At 31.6% G+C, this 19872-nt stretch overlaps 1 protein-coding gene across 1 annotated transcript in view; it reads left to right on the top strand.

Annotated features, from left to right (window-relative positions):
• Positions 1 to 19872, top strand: part of Sgcz (sarcoglycan zeta) — a 1063315-nt gene that overhangs the window by 732926 nt on the left and 310517 nt on the right. The gene's annotated exons all lie outside the window — the stretch shown is intronic.

Below are 19872 nucleotides of genomic sequence, written 5' to 3' on the forward strand. Positions count from 1 at the left end.
GTGGTTTAGTTTTCAATATTCTGCACAAGAACACAACTCCAGTAAACTTTCTTCCTCTAGACCCCACCTCTTATGGTTCTGCCATCTTCATAGGTTGGTAACAAAGACATTAACACGTGGACCGTTAAGGATATTCAAGATCCAAAGTATCATAGTGATTTAATCCTCCTAATATGACCTTGTTTTATTGACCAAGTCTATTCTGACCTTCAAAAACATTTTTGTAAAGGATTAAAAGATCCAGTGGTAGAAAGCTTTTAGTACTACATTACCATATGTTGTAATTCCTTAATTATTCTCTGTCTCATTCTACCTCATCTTCATTAAGGATCATTTCAGAATATAAGTTAATGGATGTGTTTAGATCATGTGGAATTTAAGGATTGTAATGCTTGTTGTTTAATTGTACATGCAATTGTTTTAAGGTTGTTGATGATTCCTTTAATACAAACTAACTTTTCTTAGAAAAACAACTAATTTTATTATTAGTGATTTAATAACATTCTATTAAATGTGTAACCTGATATTTATTTATTTATCTATTTTTTGTACAAGGGATTGAACTCAGGGGCCCTTAACCACTGAGCCACATCCCTAGCCCTTTCTAATTTTTTTATTTTGAGGAAAGTTCTCGCTTAATTGCTTAGGGTCTTGCTAAGTTACTGAGGCTGGCATTGACTTGCAATTCTCCTTCCTCAGCCTCCTGAGCTGCTGGAGTTACAGGTGTACACAACTGTGCCTGGCATTAATCTGATTTTTAAATAATTACTATATATGTAATTTATTGTTTGAAAATATTTAGTTCAGTTTTTTACACAGGTTACATGTTTAAATATTTACTAGATTATTATTATATTTTGAGTGTACAAATATCTACAAGTACAAAATATGTATACAAGTATGTGTGCTTGTGTATGTGTATGTATTATGTATAATATATATACATATATGTATATGTGGTATATATGTATATATACATATATATGTATGTTATATATGTGTGTGTATAAATATACACACATATTAGTCATCATGGAAAGCCTAAAATCTTTAGTAAATCTTTTGAATTGACTTACAACTTCTTGATAACTGTGTGATCTAAAATAAATCATTTAAATGTTTTGTCCTCAGTTTTCACATCATGAAGGTGGTTGAGTGAGCATAGGTCTAGTGCCCTACATGATAATTGACCTAATATGGAAGGTTTCTATTCTAATACTAAAGATAGTTCACTTATAAAATATATGCATTTCCTGGAAAATTTGGCATTTCTTAGAAAATTGCTAAAATGAATTATGTATCTTTCCTATGTTTATCCTTAATTCCATTACTTTCAAAGATCTAAAGCTTTTGTATGAAAATTAATCTTTTGGAAACAAACTACTTTGAAACTAATGTTAAACCATATTTCATTTGGAGTAATAAATGTGAAGATTTATTTGTTATAATTTTCTTGTTATCTTTTATTCCTTTATGCTTTTGAAAAATAATAATGTAATGGTCCATATTCATATTGGGTTTTACAATGAATTTGTGACTTTAATTTATTCCAGAGTGTATGCTGACTCAAGGACAATCTGAGTCAGCACAATGCAAATGAAAAAAAAATGGAACTTTCATTTTCCCCACAAAGTTAAATTTAATGTAAATCTTATATAAAGTAAAGTATTTCTTAAATGCTTGTAAAGCAATAACAAAGTCATCTACAATGTGGGCAGAGAAGAAAAATTAAGCCTTTTATAGCACAATGAAATGCATTTCTATATTGTGTTAGCTTTGTTATAGAAAATATATTTCCTGAATATTACATTAGAGTTAGTCACCACTAATAATTTAGAATGCTTACATAATTTATTAAGGCATGTATATAGAAATCGTACTATTTGTCATCATCAGTTGAGAAATTGTTTTTACAATTAGTACAGAGATATATCAAAATGTAGTTCTATATGAAGCATAATATTAAAAAATACCTTTCAAATTTATTATCAAAATCAGATCATAATATTTCAAAATTAAATATTAAAAACATAACTAATATTTAAGTTAAATTATATTCTATAAAATTAATCTTTTGTTTAAAATATTTACATGACACAACTGTCAGAGGAATTGAGGAGGTGAGGGAAATATCTTAATCAAAATGGTGGTTACACGATTCTATGTGTTTATAAAAACTCAGACACATTTAAAATAGGCACATTTTATGGAATATTGATCAACCTTCCCTGTATTTTAAAATAACTGAGGAGTCTGTGATGAATAATTGTTTAAGTTGGTACCCTTATTGAAGTAATAAATATTATAAAATCTAGAACTTTCTATTTTAGATAATTGTAAATTTTATGCATTTATTAAAAATAATACAAGGACAGTTTCTTTGCCCTCCATTCAGACCCCTTCAATGCTAACATCTTTTGAAGTTATAAATATTTGTCCAGTTGATGTGACTATAACATAGAACATTTCCACCATAACAACAATCTGTCACCTTGCTGTTTAATAGCTTCACCTGCTTCTCAGATGCTCACATCCCCTCTTTAATGCCTAATATTTTTCTCCATTTCTATAATCTTATCATTTCAAAAAATGTTATGTAAATGGAATAATATAACCTTTGGGATTCATATATTTTACTCATTATAATTCTCTCGAGATTTGGGTTATTGTGCTTAACAATTGTTTCAGTTTTTGAAAGTAGAATTAAGCAATTGCTGGGTTGTATAAAAACTGTCTTTGATTCTCTACAAGTTATGAAGCTGTTTTACAGGGTACCTTTACTGTTTTTCATCACATGGTTAATTATGAGTTATTTATTTCCTGACCATTTTTGCCAGCCTTTGGTGTTCACTATTTTTTATGTAGCTGTTCTAAATAGGTGTGAAATGATCATTATGGTTTCAATTTGCCTCAAGGCTAATGATATAAATTAGTTGTCATTGTGGTTTAGATGTGAGTTGTCCCCCTAAAGCTCATGAATGATGCAATACAAGAGGATTTGGAGGTGAAATGTTTGGGTAATGAGAGCCTTAACCTTATCAGTGTATTAATCCCCCAGTTGCGATTAACTGAGTCGTGATCATAAACTGGTAGAGTGTGACTGGAGGATGTGGGTTATTGGGGGATGCCTTTGGGGTACACATATTTTTTTGTATCTGGAGTATCTCTCTGCTTCCTGGCGCCATGTTCCCAGTTGATTTCCTCTGCCATACACGTTGCCATGATGTCCCGCCTCATCTCAGCTCCTGAAGAATGGAGTCAGTCGTCTATCATGAGCCCCAAATAAACATTTTGTTCTTGTCAGGTTTTTTGGTCTTAGCTATGAAAAAAGTTGATTAAAACAGCTCTCATGTGTTCATGTCTTATCTGAACACCCTGCTCAGTGGAATGTCTCTTCTAGTGTTTTGCATATTTTCTAATTGGATTGTTTCTTTTCATGTAGGTGAGTAGAAGAGTTCTTCCTATGGATATACACTAGTTCTGTTGTCTATGTCTTTTGCATGTATTTCTATGGATTTTTGCCTTGTCTTTTCATCCTCTTAACAGAATCTTTCACAGCACAAAAGGTTTATATTTTATGAGGTCATATTAGTCAATTTTCACTAAATGTTTAATATAATGTCAGGAAGATGTCTGTTTTATCTAAAATTGTTAGTTTTACACTTTAAGTCTTTGATCATTTTGTGTTAATTTTTATACAATATGTGAGAATGTCAACATTTATATAAATAACTTCATTTATTTATTTAGCTTATGAATGTCCAGTTGCCCTAAGAGCATTTGTTGAAAAGACTGTATTTTCCCTTTTTAATTGCCTTTCACTTTTTTTTTTTTTAAGATCTTTTGAGTCTAATTTTTGTAGGTATATATTTAGATTCTTTATCCTGCTTCATTGACATGTTTAATTCCACAAATGCTTCAGAACCTTGATTACTGTAAGTCTTAGAATCAGATACAATGACTTGTCCCACTGTATGCTTCTATGTAAAAAATATTTGAGCTATTGTAATATCTTATCTCATACATACATATTTCAGAATACTATTGCTTATATCTCTAAGATCTTGCTTGGATTTTGTTAACAATTGGGAATTTTGCATCTATGTTCATCAAGGGCATTGGTTTGTAGTTTTCTTCCTTTAATGCACACTTATCCTGTTTGGATTTTAGGCAGATTATGGCTTCTTTCAAAGAATTTGGAAGTTTACCCTTCATTTCAATTTTGTGTAAGAATTAAGGAATATTTGACCTTGGTTCTTCAAAGTTCAGATGAAGAATACAACTAGCTCTGGCTTTTCTTTGTTAGGGAACTTTTTGATGACTGCTTCAATCTCATTCTTTGCTACTGGTCAGTTTAGATTTTATGTTTACTCTTGTGTGTATCTGGAAATTTATCCATTTCTTCTACTTTTTACAATTTATTGAAATATTTATTTTCAAAGTATTACCCAATGATTCTCTGGATTTCAGAAGAGCTTCTGGTGATACCTCCTTTTTTTATCTTTAATTTTGTTCATTTGTTTTCTCTCTTTCTTTTGATTAGATTGGTTGAAAGGGTTTACAATCTTGTTTATTTTTACAAACATCCAACTCTTTGCTTGACCCTTTGTATTTTTTTGGACTCTATTAATTTCAGCTATAATATTTGCTATTTCTTTCTTTCTATTAGTTTTAGGATTGGTTGGTCATTGTTTTTCTAAGATTTTAAGATGTGTTCTTATGTTGTTTATTTGAGGTCTCTTTCTCTTTTATTTTTTAATGTAAGTACCTATAGCTATAAATTGCCCTCTTAAAACTGCTTTTACTTTCTCTCAGAGATTCTCATGTTTTGTTTCTAGTTTTGATTCCAAGATTGGGTGGTGGATTTGTCTAAAGGTTTTTCTGCATCTATTGAGATAACCATGCAGTTTTTTATTTAACTCTCTTTTGTGGTGAATTACACTTATTTATTTGCATATTTTGAACAAACCTTGAATAAGTGGGATGAAACCCACTTTATCAGGATGCACTTCTTCCCAATATTTTTTCAGTGTGGTTTACCAATATTAAGAATGTTTGCAACTGTGTTCATCAGGGATATTGGTCTGAAGTTTTCTTTTCTTGATGTGTCTTTTTCTGGTTTTGTTATCAGAATAATACTGAGCTTCACAGAATGATTTGGTAACATTCTCTCCTTTTCTATTCATGGAATAATTTGAGAAGCATTAGCATTACTTCTTTAAATGCTGACAGAACCCAGCTAAGGATTCATATGGACATAGGTTTTCCTTTGTTGGAAGACTTTATAGTTGTTTTATTTTCATTACTTCATATTGTTCTATTTAAGTTTTCTATATTCTTATGGTTCAGTTTGGATAGGTTATATGTCCCTAGGAATCTGTCAATGTCTTTGACATTCTCCAGCTTAATGGAGTATAAATGTTCAAAACAGTTTCTAATGATCCTCTGGATTCTAGTAGTCTATAGTGATACCTCTTTTTTCATTACTAACTGTTAATTTGGGTCATCTCTCTCTTTCTTTTGGCTAATTTGGCTATGAGTTTATCCTTCTTGTTTATCCTTTCAAAGAATCAATTCTTTATTGCACTGATCCTATTTATTATTTTTATTCTCAATTTCATTAATTTCCACTCTGACTTTAATTATTTTCTATCTTCTACTAATTTTTGTGTTGACTTGTTCTTTTTCTAGGGTCTTGGGGTGTAATATTACATTATTTATTTGGTATCTTTTTTTTTTAATGTACATACTCAGTGCTGTGAACTTTTCTCTTAGAACTGCCTTCATACGCTCTCAGAGATTTTAATATATTGTATCTCTATATTTTTTGTCAGTTTTTAACCACTGTGATCAAAAGACCTAATGAGAACAATTTTAGAGGAGAAAAAGTTTGTTTGAGGCTCACACTTTCAGACGCCTTTGTCCATAGATGGAAAATTTCATTTCTCTGGACCAGAGGTGAGGCAGAATATCATGGCAGAAGCATGTGGAGGAGGAAAACAGTTCAAGAAAATAGCCACCAGAAAGCAGAAAGAACTCCACTCACCAGGGACAAAATATGGACACCAAAGGCACACCCCCAGGGACCCACCTCCTCCAGCCATACCCTATCTTCCTACTGTTACTACCCAGTTAATCTAGTCAAGTGGATTAATGCACTGTTTAGATTGATTCCCTCATTACCTTATTATTTCTGAGCTTTCTTGCATTGTCTCACATCTGAGTTTTTGGAAGACAGCTCATATACAAACCAAAATGCTTTAGTTTCTAAGAAATTTTTTTTATTTCTCTCCTGCCTGCACACTTCTGTAATCCATTTCTCATTGAAAAGCGTATTATTTAATCTTAAGGTATTAGAGTGGTTTCTGTTTTTTATCTTGTCGTTGATTTATAATTTTATAAGATAATAATTACATAATTTTATAATTCAATAAGATGCAATGAGTTATCCCTATTTTTTGTATTTGCTGAAATTTGCTTCATGCAATAAAATGTGATCTATTTTAGAGAATGTTTCATATGCCGCTGAGATAAAAGTGAATTCAGTTTTCAGTGGATGAACTATTCTACATATATCTGTTAGGTCCATTTAATTAATAATTTTTTTTTAGTTGTGAGAGTCTTTACATAGTTTATGTTTGCTGACCTATCCAGTGGTGAGAGAGATGTGTTGAAATCACCCAGAAGTATTGTATTGTGGTCTATTTGATTCCTTCTGATGAGAAGGGTTTGTTTTAAGTACATAGATGCAGTATTCTTTGGGGCATAAATATTTACAATCATTATATATTCTTTTTTTTTTCATTATATATTCTTATTGGATGTTTCCCTTAACCAGTATGAAATGATCTTCTTTGTCTCTTCTGATTAATTTTGGCTTGATGTCTACTTTGATATGAGAGTATCTACACCTTCTTGCTTTCAGTTTTTGTTTGTATGGTATGTTTTCCCCATTTTTTAAACGTCATTCTGTGGTTGTCTTTGTGATGTGAAGTTCTTGAAAACAACATATGTTTGGGTCTTGGTTTTTAATTTGTCTTTTGATGAAAGAGTTTTGGCTATTTATACTAAATGTTATTTTAGAAAGATGATTTTATTTCCTACAAATTTGATTTATTCATGGTGAGTAAATTTTCAGATTTGATTCTAATTTAATTGACTATTCTTCTAGTACAATTCATCCCTTTCCTGGTTTTCATTTTAATTTTTCATGTCTTCTTCATGAAATATTTCATTGAGTATGTTTTGTAGTAAAGATTAAGTCATTATGATTTTTTTCAATTTCTGCTTATTACCAAAATTTTTTATTTCATCTTCAATATTCTGAAGGAAAATAATGCTGAATATAATAATAATATTGGTTGGTGCCTGTTTTCTTTCAGGCCATCTTGGGTTTTAGGATCTGGGTTGAGAATTCATTTGAAATCTTAGTTTGTCTCTAAATATGAATTGCCTTTTCTCTCTAGCAGTGTTTAAAATTCTATCCTTTATATGTATATTAGGTGTTTTCATTAAAATGCATCTTGGAGAAGATCTTTTTTTAATTCTATTTGGAGTTCTATATACATTTTGAACTTGAATTTCCTCTCGTGCCTGAGGTCTGGAATATTTCCCAGTATTATTTCATTGCAAACTATTGTGCATTCCTTTAATTTCTACTTCAGAGCCTTAGTCAACCCCAGTGTTTCTTAAACTTGGCGTCTTGATATTTACCCAGACTGCTCAAATATGCTGGTCATGCTCTTTTAACAGCTTTTTATTTTATTATTTTCAAGATCATATGCTTTGTCTTCAAGACCTGAAACTATATCTCTGAGTGGTCTGATCTATTGGCGTATATTTTCTATTGAATTTTTAATTTGATTTATCAAGTATTTTATTTTATCAAGGATTTTCATTTATTCTTTCTCAGAATTTCTATCACTTTATAGGAATGATCCTTTAAATCCAGTATTTTCTCTCCAGTTATTCCTTACATCTTATTTTGGCATATTGACCATCTTAACTATGAATTTTCTGAAGTCTTTCTGTGACATTTCCTCCACTGTAGTGTCAATGTGGTCAGTTGCTTAGTGTTGTAGGCGGTTTGAGGTGGTTTGTTCCCTTGTTATGCATACTGCTTGCATGTCTACACATTTCCTGGGATGAGTACCACTTCTTTTATGCAAGGGACAATTCTGTGGGCCTCGTTCTCTTAAGAGCCTTGGGATGGATGACTATCTAGGTATTGATACTTCTACTCTGTATGTCCTATAATGTTCTCAATATCAAAACCATTTTGAGGAAAGACACTGAACCTTATTTACTACTATATCAGAACCAAGTCACATACTATTTGACCTTATAAAATTCACAAATTAGGCTAATTTTCTATTATATTAATGAATATTTTTTCTATGCCATTAGTTTTATCTCCTCTCCTTCCTCAGTGGCTATCAGTTTCAAGTTTGGCATTTTAATTTGTTCCAGAGCTCTATATATTCTATTCTTTGTGTCTTTTTTCCCCCTTTATTTCTGTCTAACTATTCCAATGCACCTATCTTAGCTTTGATTCCTTATAATGTTCAGATTTGCCTAGTCTGTTGGTAAGAATCTTTACTGAGTTTTAATGTGATTAATTGAATTTTTGATTTCTGAGATTTCTCTTTAGGTCTGTTTCATCTGTCTTCATTGAAATGCTCTTTCATATCCTAAATTTTATCCCTTAGCTGACTCCTTAGATCTTCTTTTAATTCATTGATCATTTTAACAGTGAACTTTTAAAATTTTTTCATCCAGGATTTCTCTCACATCAATATGTATAGGTTCAGTTATTAAAGGGTTATGAACTTTTGGAGAGGTCTTATAATTGTATTTTCTTATGTTTCCTATTTCTTTGTTGAAACTTGTGCTTTTGTTGAAATAAAGATCTTCTTACATTGTTATGTGTAAATCTTTTTAGTGAGCTGCTTTCTCTTTACTATGTACCTCAAACCAGGGGTATATGTGTGTAAGAGCACAAACTCAACTTGTTCACAGTGCTATGATCATTCCCTAGAACCTCTTTGAGAGGAGGTGATCATAACCAGTAACTGCAACCACCTGAAAACTAACCATATACTAATAAACCATGAACATATCTCTATAACTCTGCAAGTCCAGAAGTGAAAAAGTCACATGATGTTCTATAATAGTTGCAAATAGATGTTAGAGAAAGCAAAATTATTGTTAAATGGACCTTCTAGATTTGGGTTCTGCCAGGTATTGTAAAGCAACGTAAAAGCACAAACCTCAACTGCCTGACCTTTGAGTACCTCTGGGTTTGGAGGTAGAAAATATGCCAGAATCTTTGCACTGGGTTAGAGAACTGTGTGTTTAGTTTTGCCCTAACTTAGATTTCTGCTTCAAAAATTGTACAGAATTCATGAGCTGGTGCTTCTCACAGACCTCCACTTCATTCCTAGTAGGAACATAGACAGATTCAATATGTATTGTGGGCTCCTAGAAGTTCTTTGTAGGATTCAAGGGAACATCCCTGGATAGACCATAGCTCAGTGAACAAACTTCTCCCTGGATTAGACTATTTTTTGTGTGTTTGGAGGCAAATGCTGTACCTGGGACTGTTAGTTCCCTGATGAATGCCGATGTTTGATTTGCCCCAACTTGTCAGTGTCTGGCAGGTGTACGTATGGTAACTGTGTTACATCCAGACAGCTTCAGTACACATCTATTCCCCTCCTACTGCTACATTCTCTTGCCAAGCACCATTTAAGCACCCTGCCTGCTCCTCTCTGCTTTCATTGATTTGATCCATCGCCTGTAGCAGTGGGGCTTAGTAGCTGATAGATACTCTCATACAGTGTATGGAAGTGGTGAAATCTGCATCCTGCTTCTACTTCACTGTCTTGAACCATCATTTTCAACTTACAGAAAATTAAAGGTAAAGAAAAAAATCCTAAAGGAAGTCAGAGGCAAAATAAACATCATATTTTTGATGTTTATATATATATATATGCATATATACATATACATGTATAAGTCAGACTCAAAAATTTTTTCTTTCATATGTGGAAGCTAAAGAAGAAAAAGAAATAATAATAGGTATCTTATGAAAACAGAAGGGAAATCAGTACAATAGAAGTAGGGGATCAAGGATGAAGGCAGAGGAAATGGGAAGGGGAAAAACTGGGGAATGAAGTTGACCAAATTATGCTAGGTGAATATATGAATATACCACAATGCATTCCAATATTATATATACTACTATGTATCAGTTAAGGAAATAAGTAGATAAATAGAAAGTGACAATATAATAGACTAAAGGGATTAGGGCAAGGAAGGAGAAAAAGAAATGGACAACATAGGGGATTTAAATGGAGAAACCATACAGGAATAAAATAAAGTGTTAAAGTTTAGAAAGAAAAAAAAAACTCTACTGCTTTACCCTGTATAATTGTTTGTCAAAAATGAAAGAAAGAAAAAAATTTCCTCAAAAAATATTGAATTTGATCTTCTTTACAAACAATATTAAAAAGAAGTTCTTCAGAGAGAATGACAGTAACATGAATCAGAAACGTATCTACATGAAGAAGCATTAGGAAAAGAGATAAGATAAAAACTTTATTTTTCTTAGTTTTAACTGATCTAATAAGTAATGTTCAAAGTAATAGTAGCAATAATATAGTTGACTGCACATTTAATTAAATATAGATATTATGTATACAGCCACATTGTAAGAGAGTTTGGCAATATCTTCCAAAACTATACCCTTATCATGTACTTTAGCAATCATGTTCCTTGGTATTTACCCAAAAATGTTGAAGACTTACATCCACATAAAATCATGCACATTGGTGTTTATAGCAGCTTTATTTATAGTCTATAAAACATGGAAGCAGTCAAAGTGTTCTGCAATAGGTAAATGAAAAAATAAAATTTCGTGCATCAAGACAATCAAAGATTTTTTAGCATTAAACAAATAAGCACTTGAACCATGAAAAGACAAGGAGGGTCTTAAATGCATATAACTGAGGGAAATAATCCATTGGAAAATGTTACATACTACATGATTCCCACTATGACAATCTGGAAAAGACAAAACTGTGGGGAAACTAAAATAATCAGTGTATTCCAGAGGTTAGTGAAGAAGCAGAGATGAAAAGGCAGAGCTCAGAGAATTTTTTTAAGGTTGTAAAATTATTCTATATGATACTGAAATAGTTGATTCATGTCATTATCCTTTTTTGAGTCCATGGAATGCATAACACCAAAAGTGATCCACAATTTGAATTTTAGACTTTGAGTAATGCTGATGTTTACCAGTTCTAATAAATGTATAATTTTGGTTGGAGATTCTGATAGTGTTGGACGTTGTATGTGGTGGCAGAACTACTATTTGAGTTTGGTAGGGACCAACAACTGCTTGAAAATAGTTGCTATTAGAAGAATATTGACTTTGGTGTTGAGTGGTATTTAATTTAAGTGTTAAATAGATACTGTTAGTTGAAAGTATTCTCTCTAGATGGGGTCATTTTCTTGCTATTTGTTCAATCAATTGTTGAGAGAAAAGTATTAAAATCTTCAAAAGTAATTGTTGATTTGTCTATTTTTGTCTTTCAAATCTAACAATTTTACTTTCACATGTTTTATACCAGTTCATTTCTGCTCATTTTTAGAATACTTATATCATTTTGGTGAATTTTACCATTTATTATTATATACATTTCTCTTTCTGTTATTCATCATATTTCTTTTATTGTCTGAGATCCACTTTAGCTTATGTTCATGTAGACACTCCTACCTTCTCCTGAATGTTTTAAAGACATTATTCTCTATCCTTTTATCAGTTGTACATAACATATATTCATTTAGTTTCTTGTAGCCAGTACACCCCAGTACATCCATCCAACAACTTTTATGTGCATAAGGGAAAAGAAAAACAGGAAAACAATACAGCAATAAACCTGCAGCATGATCTTTGACACAATCCTGAGGTGGAAAGCAGGGAGTCCTCATTGCTGTGTTTGAGGATAGAAAACAAGATTCCCCACTTAATTCTCTTTTGATTTGAAGGTGGGTTGAGAAGGAAGCAGAGAAATTTTTGGTAAGATCCACCTCGATTTTAGCCTTTTCCGATACACACCCCAGCAGGAGAGAGTACTGATTGCTTCATTACAGTTTGGTGTGGGTAGAAGAATGGGCTGTATACTCAGTCTTTGCTGCTAGGGGTGACAGTAGAGCCACTCTTGTGACTTTTCACTGTAGTGGCAGAATTATTGTCTAAAGTGTTCTCTTGCTAGGTTGCCTCTTTCCTGAACATTTGGGTATAAAGAAGAAGTGTTTGCCTTTTTTTTATAATTTATTTTTGTCTGTCCCTGTTAATGTTTTTAGGTTATTTTTTAGGTTATTATATACTTCAAGTCTATGTTACAGGAGGTAAAAAGAAAACCCCCAAGAATTCAACACCTACCTTTTTTTTTTTTTTTTTTTTTGTAACCAGGGATTGAACCCAGAGGCACTTAACCAGTGAGCCACATTTTTAGCCCTTTTTTAAAAAATCCTTTTTGTTATACTTTATTTAGAGACAGAGTCTTCCTAAATTGCTAAGGCTGACTCAGCTCCCCATCCTCCTGCCTCAGCCTCCTGAGCCACTGGGATTACAGGCATGCACACCTTGCCTGGCAAACCCTTGCCATTTTCAATCATTTTTTGAATCTACGATAGCTAGCCACTTCACCTTCTCTCCCCTTTTCAGAATAGTGTGGTTTTTTTGTTTTGTTTTGTTTTGTTTTTGTTGTTGTTGTTGTTGTTTTAAGTAATGTTCAGAGATGTTAGTTTCTGTACTTAGCCAGAGAAACAGGTAATAGTACTAACTCTTTCTGAAAGCAGAACCATTGATAAGGTTTTCTGTATTTATTTAAGAAACATCATTTAGATATAAAATGTCAAGGAATATTGAAATGTTTTCTTTAGAGAACAAGCAATATCTGGAAAATGAAGGAACACTTGATGTGAGATGGTGTTTATGCCAGTGATATTTGAAAGTATTGCATTTTGTATTAAAGTAATGTCTTGGGTTTTAAAATGAAGGTATGGGCAAGGTCAGTGAGAATAAAGTGGTGAATCTGAAATAATAATCTGCTTTGCCTCTTTGAGGCATACATTCACAAAATGTTATTATAATATTTTCAGGCAGCATTTGCAATTTTGAGTAATTTCTGCTGTGGTCTGGCTCTGACAATTTACCTTGAATCCTAAGGAGTACAGAGTGATCCAGACAATTCCTCCATCTGTTTTATGTGTTTTTTTTTTTCTTTTTTCAGTTTCCTTTCAATAATCCATATTTAGAGACTTTCCCACTTAAAAAAATTAAACCATGATATCTTCTTTGCATCACAATTATACACGCACATCGAATAAAAAAAGAAAACTTTTAAACTTAACTCCTTAATCAGCAATAGGTCAATTTTGTGAAATTGTTATAGAGCTGTACTCAATTGCCTAATTTTATACTAACTGCATAAATTACATTATAAATAGCACTCATATTAATTTTATTATCTTTTCTCAACATTATTTTAAGTACAATTTTTTTTTTCTGAAACACATCTGGCTTTAGGTGATAATCATTCATGATAAAGTAAAACATAATAATATAATACCTATTAATTTAATGTCATATTAAGAACATAAACCATGAAAAGCCTGGCACAATGTGCTAGAAATATATAAGATGGATAGTAGTGTCCTGAGCTGAAATTTTCAGAGTACAACAGGAGTACAAATGGGAAAGCTAAGTCCAGAAACTGCTGTTTAGATTTTATTTGGATTCTACCCCATTTTCTGAAATCAATCAGGCATCCCAAAGAGGCTTCTAGTCAAAGTGAAAATCAAGGCGCATGAATCTGCAGTCACATTTCATCCATATATATATGGAAACAAAATGAAACTGACTTGATAAGCTTCATTTTTTCCTATTATTTTTTCTCTTCTTCTTTTACATTCCTAACTCTTTTCATTCAGTTGCTCTTTCTGATCCTATTATTCTAAGGAGAGGGTCTAAGATATGTTCTTCATTTTCTATTTACACTTCTCAACCACCTCTTCTGCTAAATCCTCTATGCCCACCTTAAGCAGTTACTGGTTGAGAGTCACATCTCCCATCCTGAGATAAACTCAGGCCCACCTCCTTGTGGTTAACTCTCTGTTGGTGTTTTTACTTGCTCATCCTGACAGCTTTTTCATCAGTTCCCTCTTAGGTTTTTGACATTCCTCACCAGGTCAGGCTTTGCACTAGATCCCTTCTCTAGGGTGCTGCTTGCAATCCCCTCTCCCTTCAGTTCTGTCTGTACCTCAATGCCATGCTAATCCTTCTAAAAAGTGGCTGTGATTAGTCTTCCTCTTGATCAAAAACTTTCACTAACACACCTTTATGGTTCTACTTAATAAAAACTTAAATAATTAAAATATTTTTTTCCTAAAACAACTTATAAAAAATAGTTTATGGAAGAAGTGCTTTAACAAAGTTGAACTGAGGAACATACAAGACTCCAGCACTCAGATTCTTTCTGTTTTTCAGTTCTGTATTGACCTTTTTCTTTCCAATTAGAGGGAACATCTCAGATGGCCAACAGCAGCCCCAGGGTTTAGTAACAAAGATTACTAAGATTACTTAGTAACAAAGATTTTGTGGCTTTTTCTGATTATGAGGCACTCCCAGATTTTCTTTTTGTTTTTATTTTTTGTTTTTGTTTTTGTTTTTGTTTTTGTTTTTCAGTACCCCGTATTGAACCCAGGGACGCTTAACCACTGAACTGCATCCCCAGCCCTTTTTCATATTTTATTTAGAGACAGGGTCTCAATAAATTGCTCAGGGCCTCACTAAGTTGTTGAGGCTGGCTTTGAACTTGTGATCCTCCTACTTCAGTCTCCCCAGCCACTGGGATTGCAGGTGTGTGCCACTGCCAGACCAGACCGAGTTCTAATTGGTCCTTCATCTTGTGTTAATCCTTTTGAATGACAACTGTTGCCATAAGAATGTTGATTTTTTTTTTTAATCTAGTTTCAGCCAAGCTTATACATAGGAGAGAAGAGTGGGTAGGAAACTTGGGTGTTGACTAGGTAGAAGATACCTTTTTTTTTCCCTGAAATGTGCCCTCTTTGGGAGATCCTTCCCTTTTCTCAGTGTGACCTCTGGACTTTTTTTTTTTTTTTTAAATTTGTAACTTATCAAATTTGGATATAGAGTCATTCAGGTTGTTTGCACTCAAATTCCACCTGTGTGACCTTGAAACAGTAACTTAAATACTCTAAACTTTAGTTTCTAAATGTCTAAACCAGAAGATGATAGGAAACCTTACTAGTTATGGTAAACACTAAATGAAATTATGTATGTTCAGTTCTACCACATATAAGTATTCAATAAATAATAGTTATTTATCAGTGTGTGGGGATACCTCTTTCTTCATAGTCTCCTCATGAGTATCCAGTTATAATTTTGAAATTATCCTAATTCAAAAATTAAAAATGAGGCAGGGGTATAGCTTAGTGTAGTGCATTTTCCTAGCATGCATGATGCCTTGGGATGAATCCCCAATACTGCATAAACATGAAAAAAAAAGTTTAAAAATAGTATGTCATGAATATGCTTATGAAATAATGTGAATAGTGTCACATCAATTGCTTTAATCAAATTTTCTTATGAGAGTAAACATCATTTCATTTTTAATCTTTTTCATTGCAGGTTTTGATTTTTTTTGTTCTCTGTTGCCCTGGTTTCTATGAGAAGTTTGGTCTTTTTACTGGTCATGTTTAAAAATATCCATATATATTATGGTTATTAGTTTTCTACCTGTGATAAATGTTGTAAATATTTCTCCCAGTTTGACAGTTGTCTTGTGACTTTACTTATATATCAGCATGACTTTTCCCCCGAAAAATCCTTTAATGTTGTCAAACTATCAATATTATTTTATTATATCTGTATTTTGAGAGATAGAGTATCTTTTCCTATGCTCAGAGTAACACATCTACCCATACTTTACTTTTCTACTATTAGTGGTTTTGCTTGTTATTGTTTTTTGCATTCTTTATTCATTTGGCTTTATAATTTTATTTAATATGGATTAATAATCTCAATTTATCTTTTCCCAAATATCTAACAATTTGTTCCAGTCACATTAATTAAAAAGTTCAATCTTTTCCTCATTGAATTGACAGCAATTTTATCTCATAGTAATGTCACATTTGAGTTATCTATTTTTATAATTTCTTTCTTTCCACTTTTTATTTTTTTGGTCTCTTTGTGGGCAGTATTATGAGGTTTTAATTTTAGAGAGTTTATAAAACAGTTAATGTTTTATGTGGTTACATCTTTTCACTGGTAGATATAAAGGCAATTTCCTGGTTATTTTTGCATGTCTGTTTTTCCACATAAAGTATAGTATTTATTGTCTACTTTGATTAAAAAGAAAAGTTAATGGCATTCTTTTGCAGTCGTTTTAATATTATAATATAACTTCAGGAGAACTGACTTTGTAATAATGAAGACTCAGATTTTAAGGCCTGAAATCAAGTGGTTTAAATTTAAATTAATATAAAGAAGTGACTTTAAGTCTGATTATTTTCTTATTTAGGAGGGTTTTCTCTGTGAATAGCTATGAAAGTTGAAGATAAATTGAAGTACAGATGGGAAGATAGGTTGAATCCTGTTGGTTCTTTTTCTTTACTTTCTTAAAATCACAGTATTTTTGGTGTTAGCATTATGTGTTGTGTTTGTAAGAATTATTGCCAAAATTTATGTATGATAACAATTCTCCTCAAAATAAAATGTGTAGTTGAGTTTATACCACCTGAATCTTAGAAGTTCATGAACTTATAACATGACATATGAAATTTTTCATTGAAAGTATTTTCTCTCAGTTTTATTATCCAGATTAGTAGGATTTATTCTCAATAAAATAATAATTAACTGCAATAATGGCAGAACATGGCTTTAACATGTCTATAAGAAAGAAATTATGTCACTTGTATTCAGTAATTACTATCTTCCTATGCTAATATACAGGTAAAGCATTTAATTACTTAGCAGAAATCCAAAATTGAGAGTTGAGGAAGTTTTAAGAGAATATGTTTTAAAAGGAAAAAATATCTATAATGAGGATATAAGCATCTAACAACAATATAGTGATAGTACATTTTATATACAATATGTAATATTATATATAGTATAATTATAGTATACATGAATGTGCATAACATGTAAATATACCCTTGTGCATATGTGTGTGTATATATATGCATATATATATATCTTATATATATACATATTTAAATCAAGACGCTGACAGCAGTCACACTAAACTGAAAGCTTCTAATAAATCTTGTAAAAACCGTTCCCTTTAACAACTATATAATGGATAAATGTACCTCAGAATGTACCTGGGAATGTACCTCAGTGGCAAAGTGCTTGCCTAGCATGTATGAAGCCCTGGGTTCAATCCACAGTACCCATTAAAGAAAAAAAAAAGTGGTGAAATCTTATGGACTGGGCGTGAAGTTTGGTGGTATTGCAATTGTTCAGCATGTGTGAGGCCCTGGGTTCAATCGCCAGTACCACACAAAAAACATCAAGTTAAAGCCAGAGCCAATGGGGGATTCAAAACCTTAACCCTTGATGTCACCATGAGGTTCTTCATGCCCCTGGGCAGGGTTAATATTTGGCATCTATAAAACTTTGTTAAATAAACTTTGTGAGAGCTCCTTTGTCCTAATTATTTCTTGACTTCTGTGATTTACAGAAATTATTTTTGGATTACAAAGTGCTTTAAAAATGGAAAGAATGATTTTTTTTTAGAAATTAATTATAATACTATCTGTCACTCAAATATATATATATATTTTTTTCTAGCAAATGACAGTCTAATAGAGATTTATGATGGAGATTACAGTGTTAAGGTATAATCACAATTTTCATGCAGTGATATTTTAAGCAATTTCTTAGAGAAATTTCTTTAATTCTTAAAAACAAAAAATTACTGAAAAATCTGGTTTCAGCCTTTTGAAAGATCCGCTAACATGAAGGTTTACATAGTAACACAAAACTAACCCAAAATTTTAAATACTGACAAGAAATACAAATCAACCTTTTCTCCCTAACTCCTCTAGGAGGACAGTTTTTGCTTTTTCATGGCACTTGATTCTATGTGTTCTCCAGGCACAATTTTCTAGAAGAGAATTGAATGAAGAAAACCCAGTCACTTGAGCTCCTGCTAAATTATGTAAGATATAACATTAATTTTTTCTCCCTAGAAAATTAGTAATAACTATCAAAATTTAAGCATGACAAAAAAGGCAGAATTATGAAATCTATGACCAACCTAAGGACATTTTCAGTAAATTTGTGTAATAAATATAATTTTTGATAAATATACTATCTTATTTTCTAAAATTATGAATAAGGTACCAATTCCATTGTGTGTGTATATACATGTACATGAAGTATATATACATATATGAACTTCATGAGGAAAGTCTTGCCTCACATTGTTCTATAGTTGGAAAAATAAGAATCTTCCAGATAATTGTGGATATTCTTTGAAGGTAGAGCAAAACTTGACAATTGGTAATTTATTAAAGATTGCTTTCAATGTTTTATAATGAATCATGTCATTTAGTCTGTTGTAATCAGTTTCATTCAAATCCTTTGCTTCTCTTGCTTTCTAATCACATTTTTTGTACATGTATATATATATGTAATATATATAAAATCTTTAACAATTGTTCTTCAGAATCTTTGGAAAAATTATTCAGGGTGGGTTCCTAAAATACTCATAAATTATAAATAGTAAATGTTTATTTGTCAAGTATGACCATTTGCAAAAAACACTTTATGGTTTAATGATTTCTTAATTATAATGCTCATAAACTTTCTAGTAGGCTATTTGAATAAATGCTAGATTTCATGTGCCAAACTATTTAAAACACACACAAATAATCATCTAGTCTTACTTTTGTGAAGCAGAGCAGTGATTTTTGTGCTATGACTTCATGCAATCTACCCAAAGGCCATATGTCCCTATGTTGAATTTGCATTTTTCTTAGAATTACATACAAAATGTATTCTGTGTAAAATATGCAAATATAAAATTATAAAGATACTTATTTTTAGGCAAATACTAATAAAATTTAATATAATTTTATATAATGTCCGAACATTTGTTAGCAAGTCTAGACATCATGGTCTCAGGTTCCTTCAATATTCTTAAATGTTATTGAGGACTCTGAAGAAATGCTGTTTTTCTAGTATTTAATTTTTGATATGACATTAGAAATTCAAACTAAAAATAATTTTATTCATTAATATATCTCAAAATAACAACAGTAACCCAGTACATGTTAATATGAGCAAAATACTTTTAGAAAACCAGCACTATTTAGAAAAGCTTTTCCAACAAAAGTATATTTTTATGAAAAACTATTATAGAAACATAAATTTCAGAAAAATATCTATTTAAGAGTGTCATTGTTTTTTAGTTTTCACACCTCTTTAATACTTGCTTAATAGAGGAAACATCTGTTGCAGTATTCTGTTTTGGTTGAACTTCATGAGCAAAGTCTTGCCTCACATTGTTGTGTAGTTGGAAAAAGAAGCTTCTTTCAGATAATTGTGGATATTCTTTGATAGTGTAGCAAAGCTCAACAATTGGTAATTTATTAAAGATTGTTTTCAATGTTATATAATAAATCATGTCATTAAGCCTGTTGTAATCAGTTTCATTCAAATCCTTTGTTTCTCTTGCTTTCTTTTTTTTTTTTTTTTTTTTTTTTTTGCGGTACTGGGGATCGAACCCAGGGCCTTGCACTTGCAAGGCAAGCACTGTACCGACTGAGCTA

This window comes from Sciurus carolinensis, chromosome 4, assembly GCF_902686445.1.
Source record: "Sciurus carolinensis chromosome 4, mSciCar1.2, whole genome shotgun sequence".
NCBI lineage: Eukaryota > Metazoa > Chordata > Mammalia > Rodentia > Sciuridae > Sciurus > Sciurus carolinensis.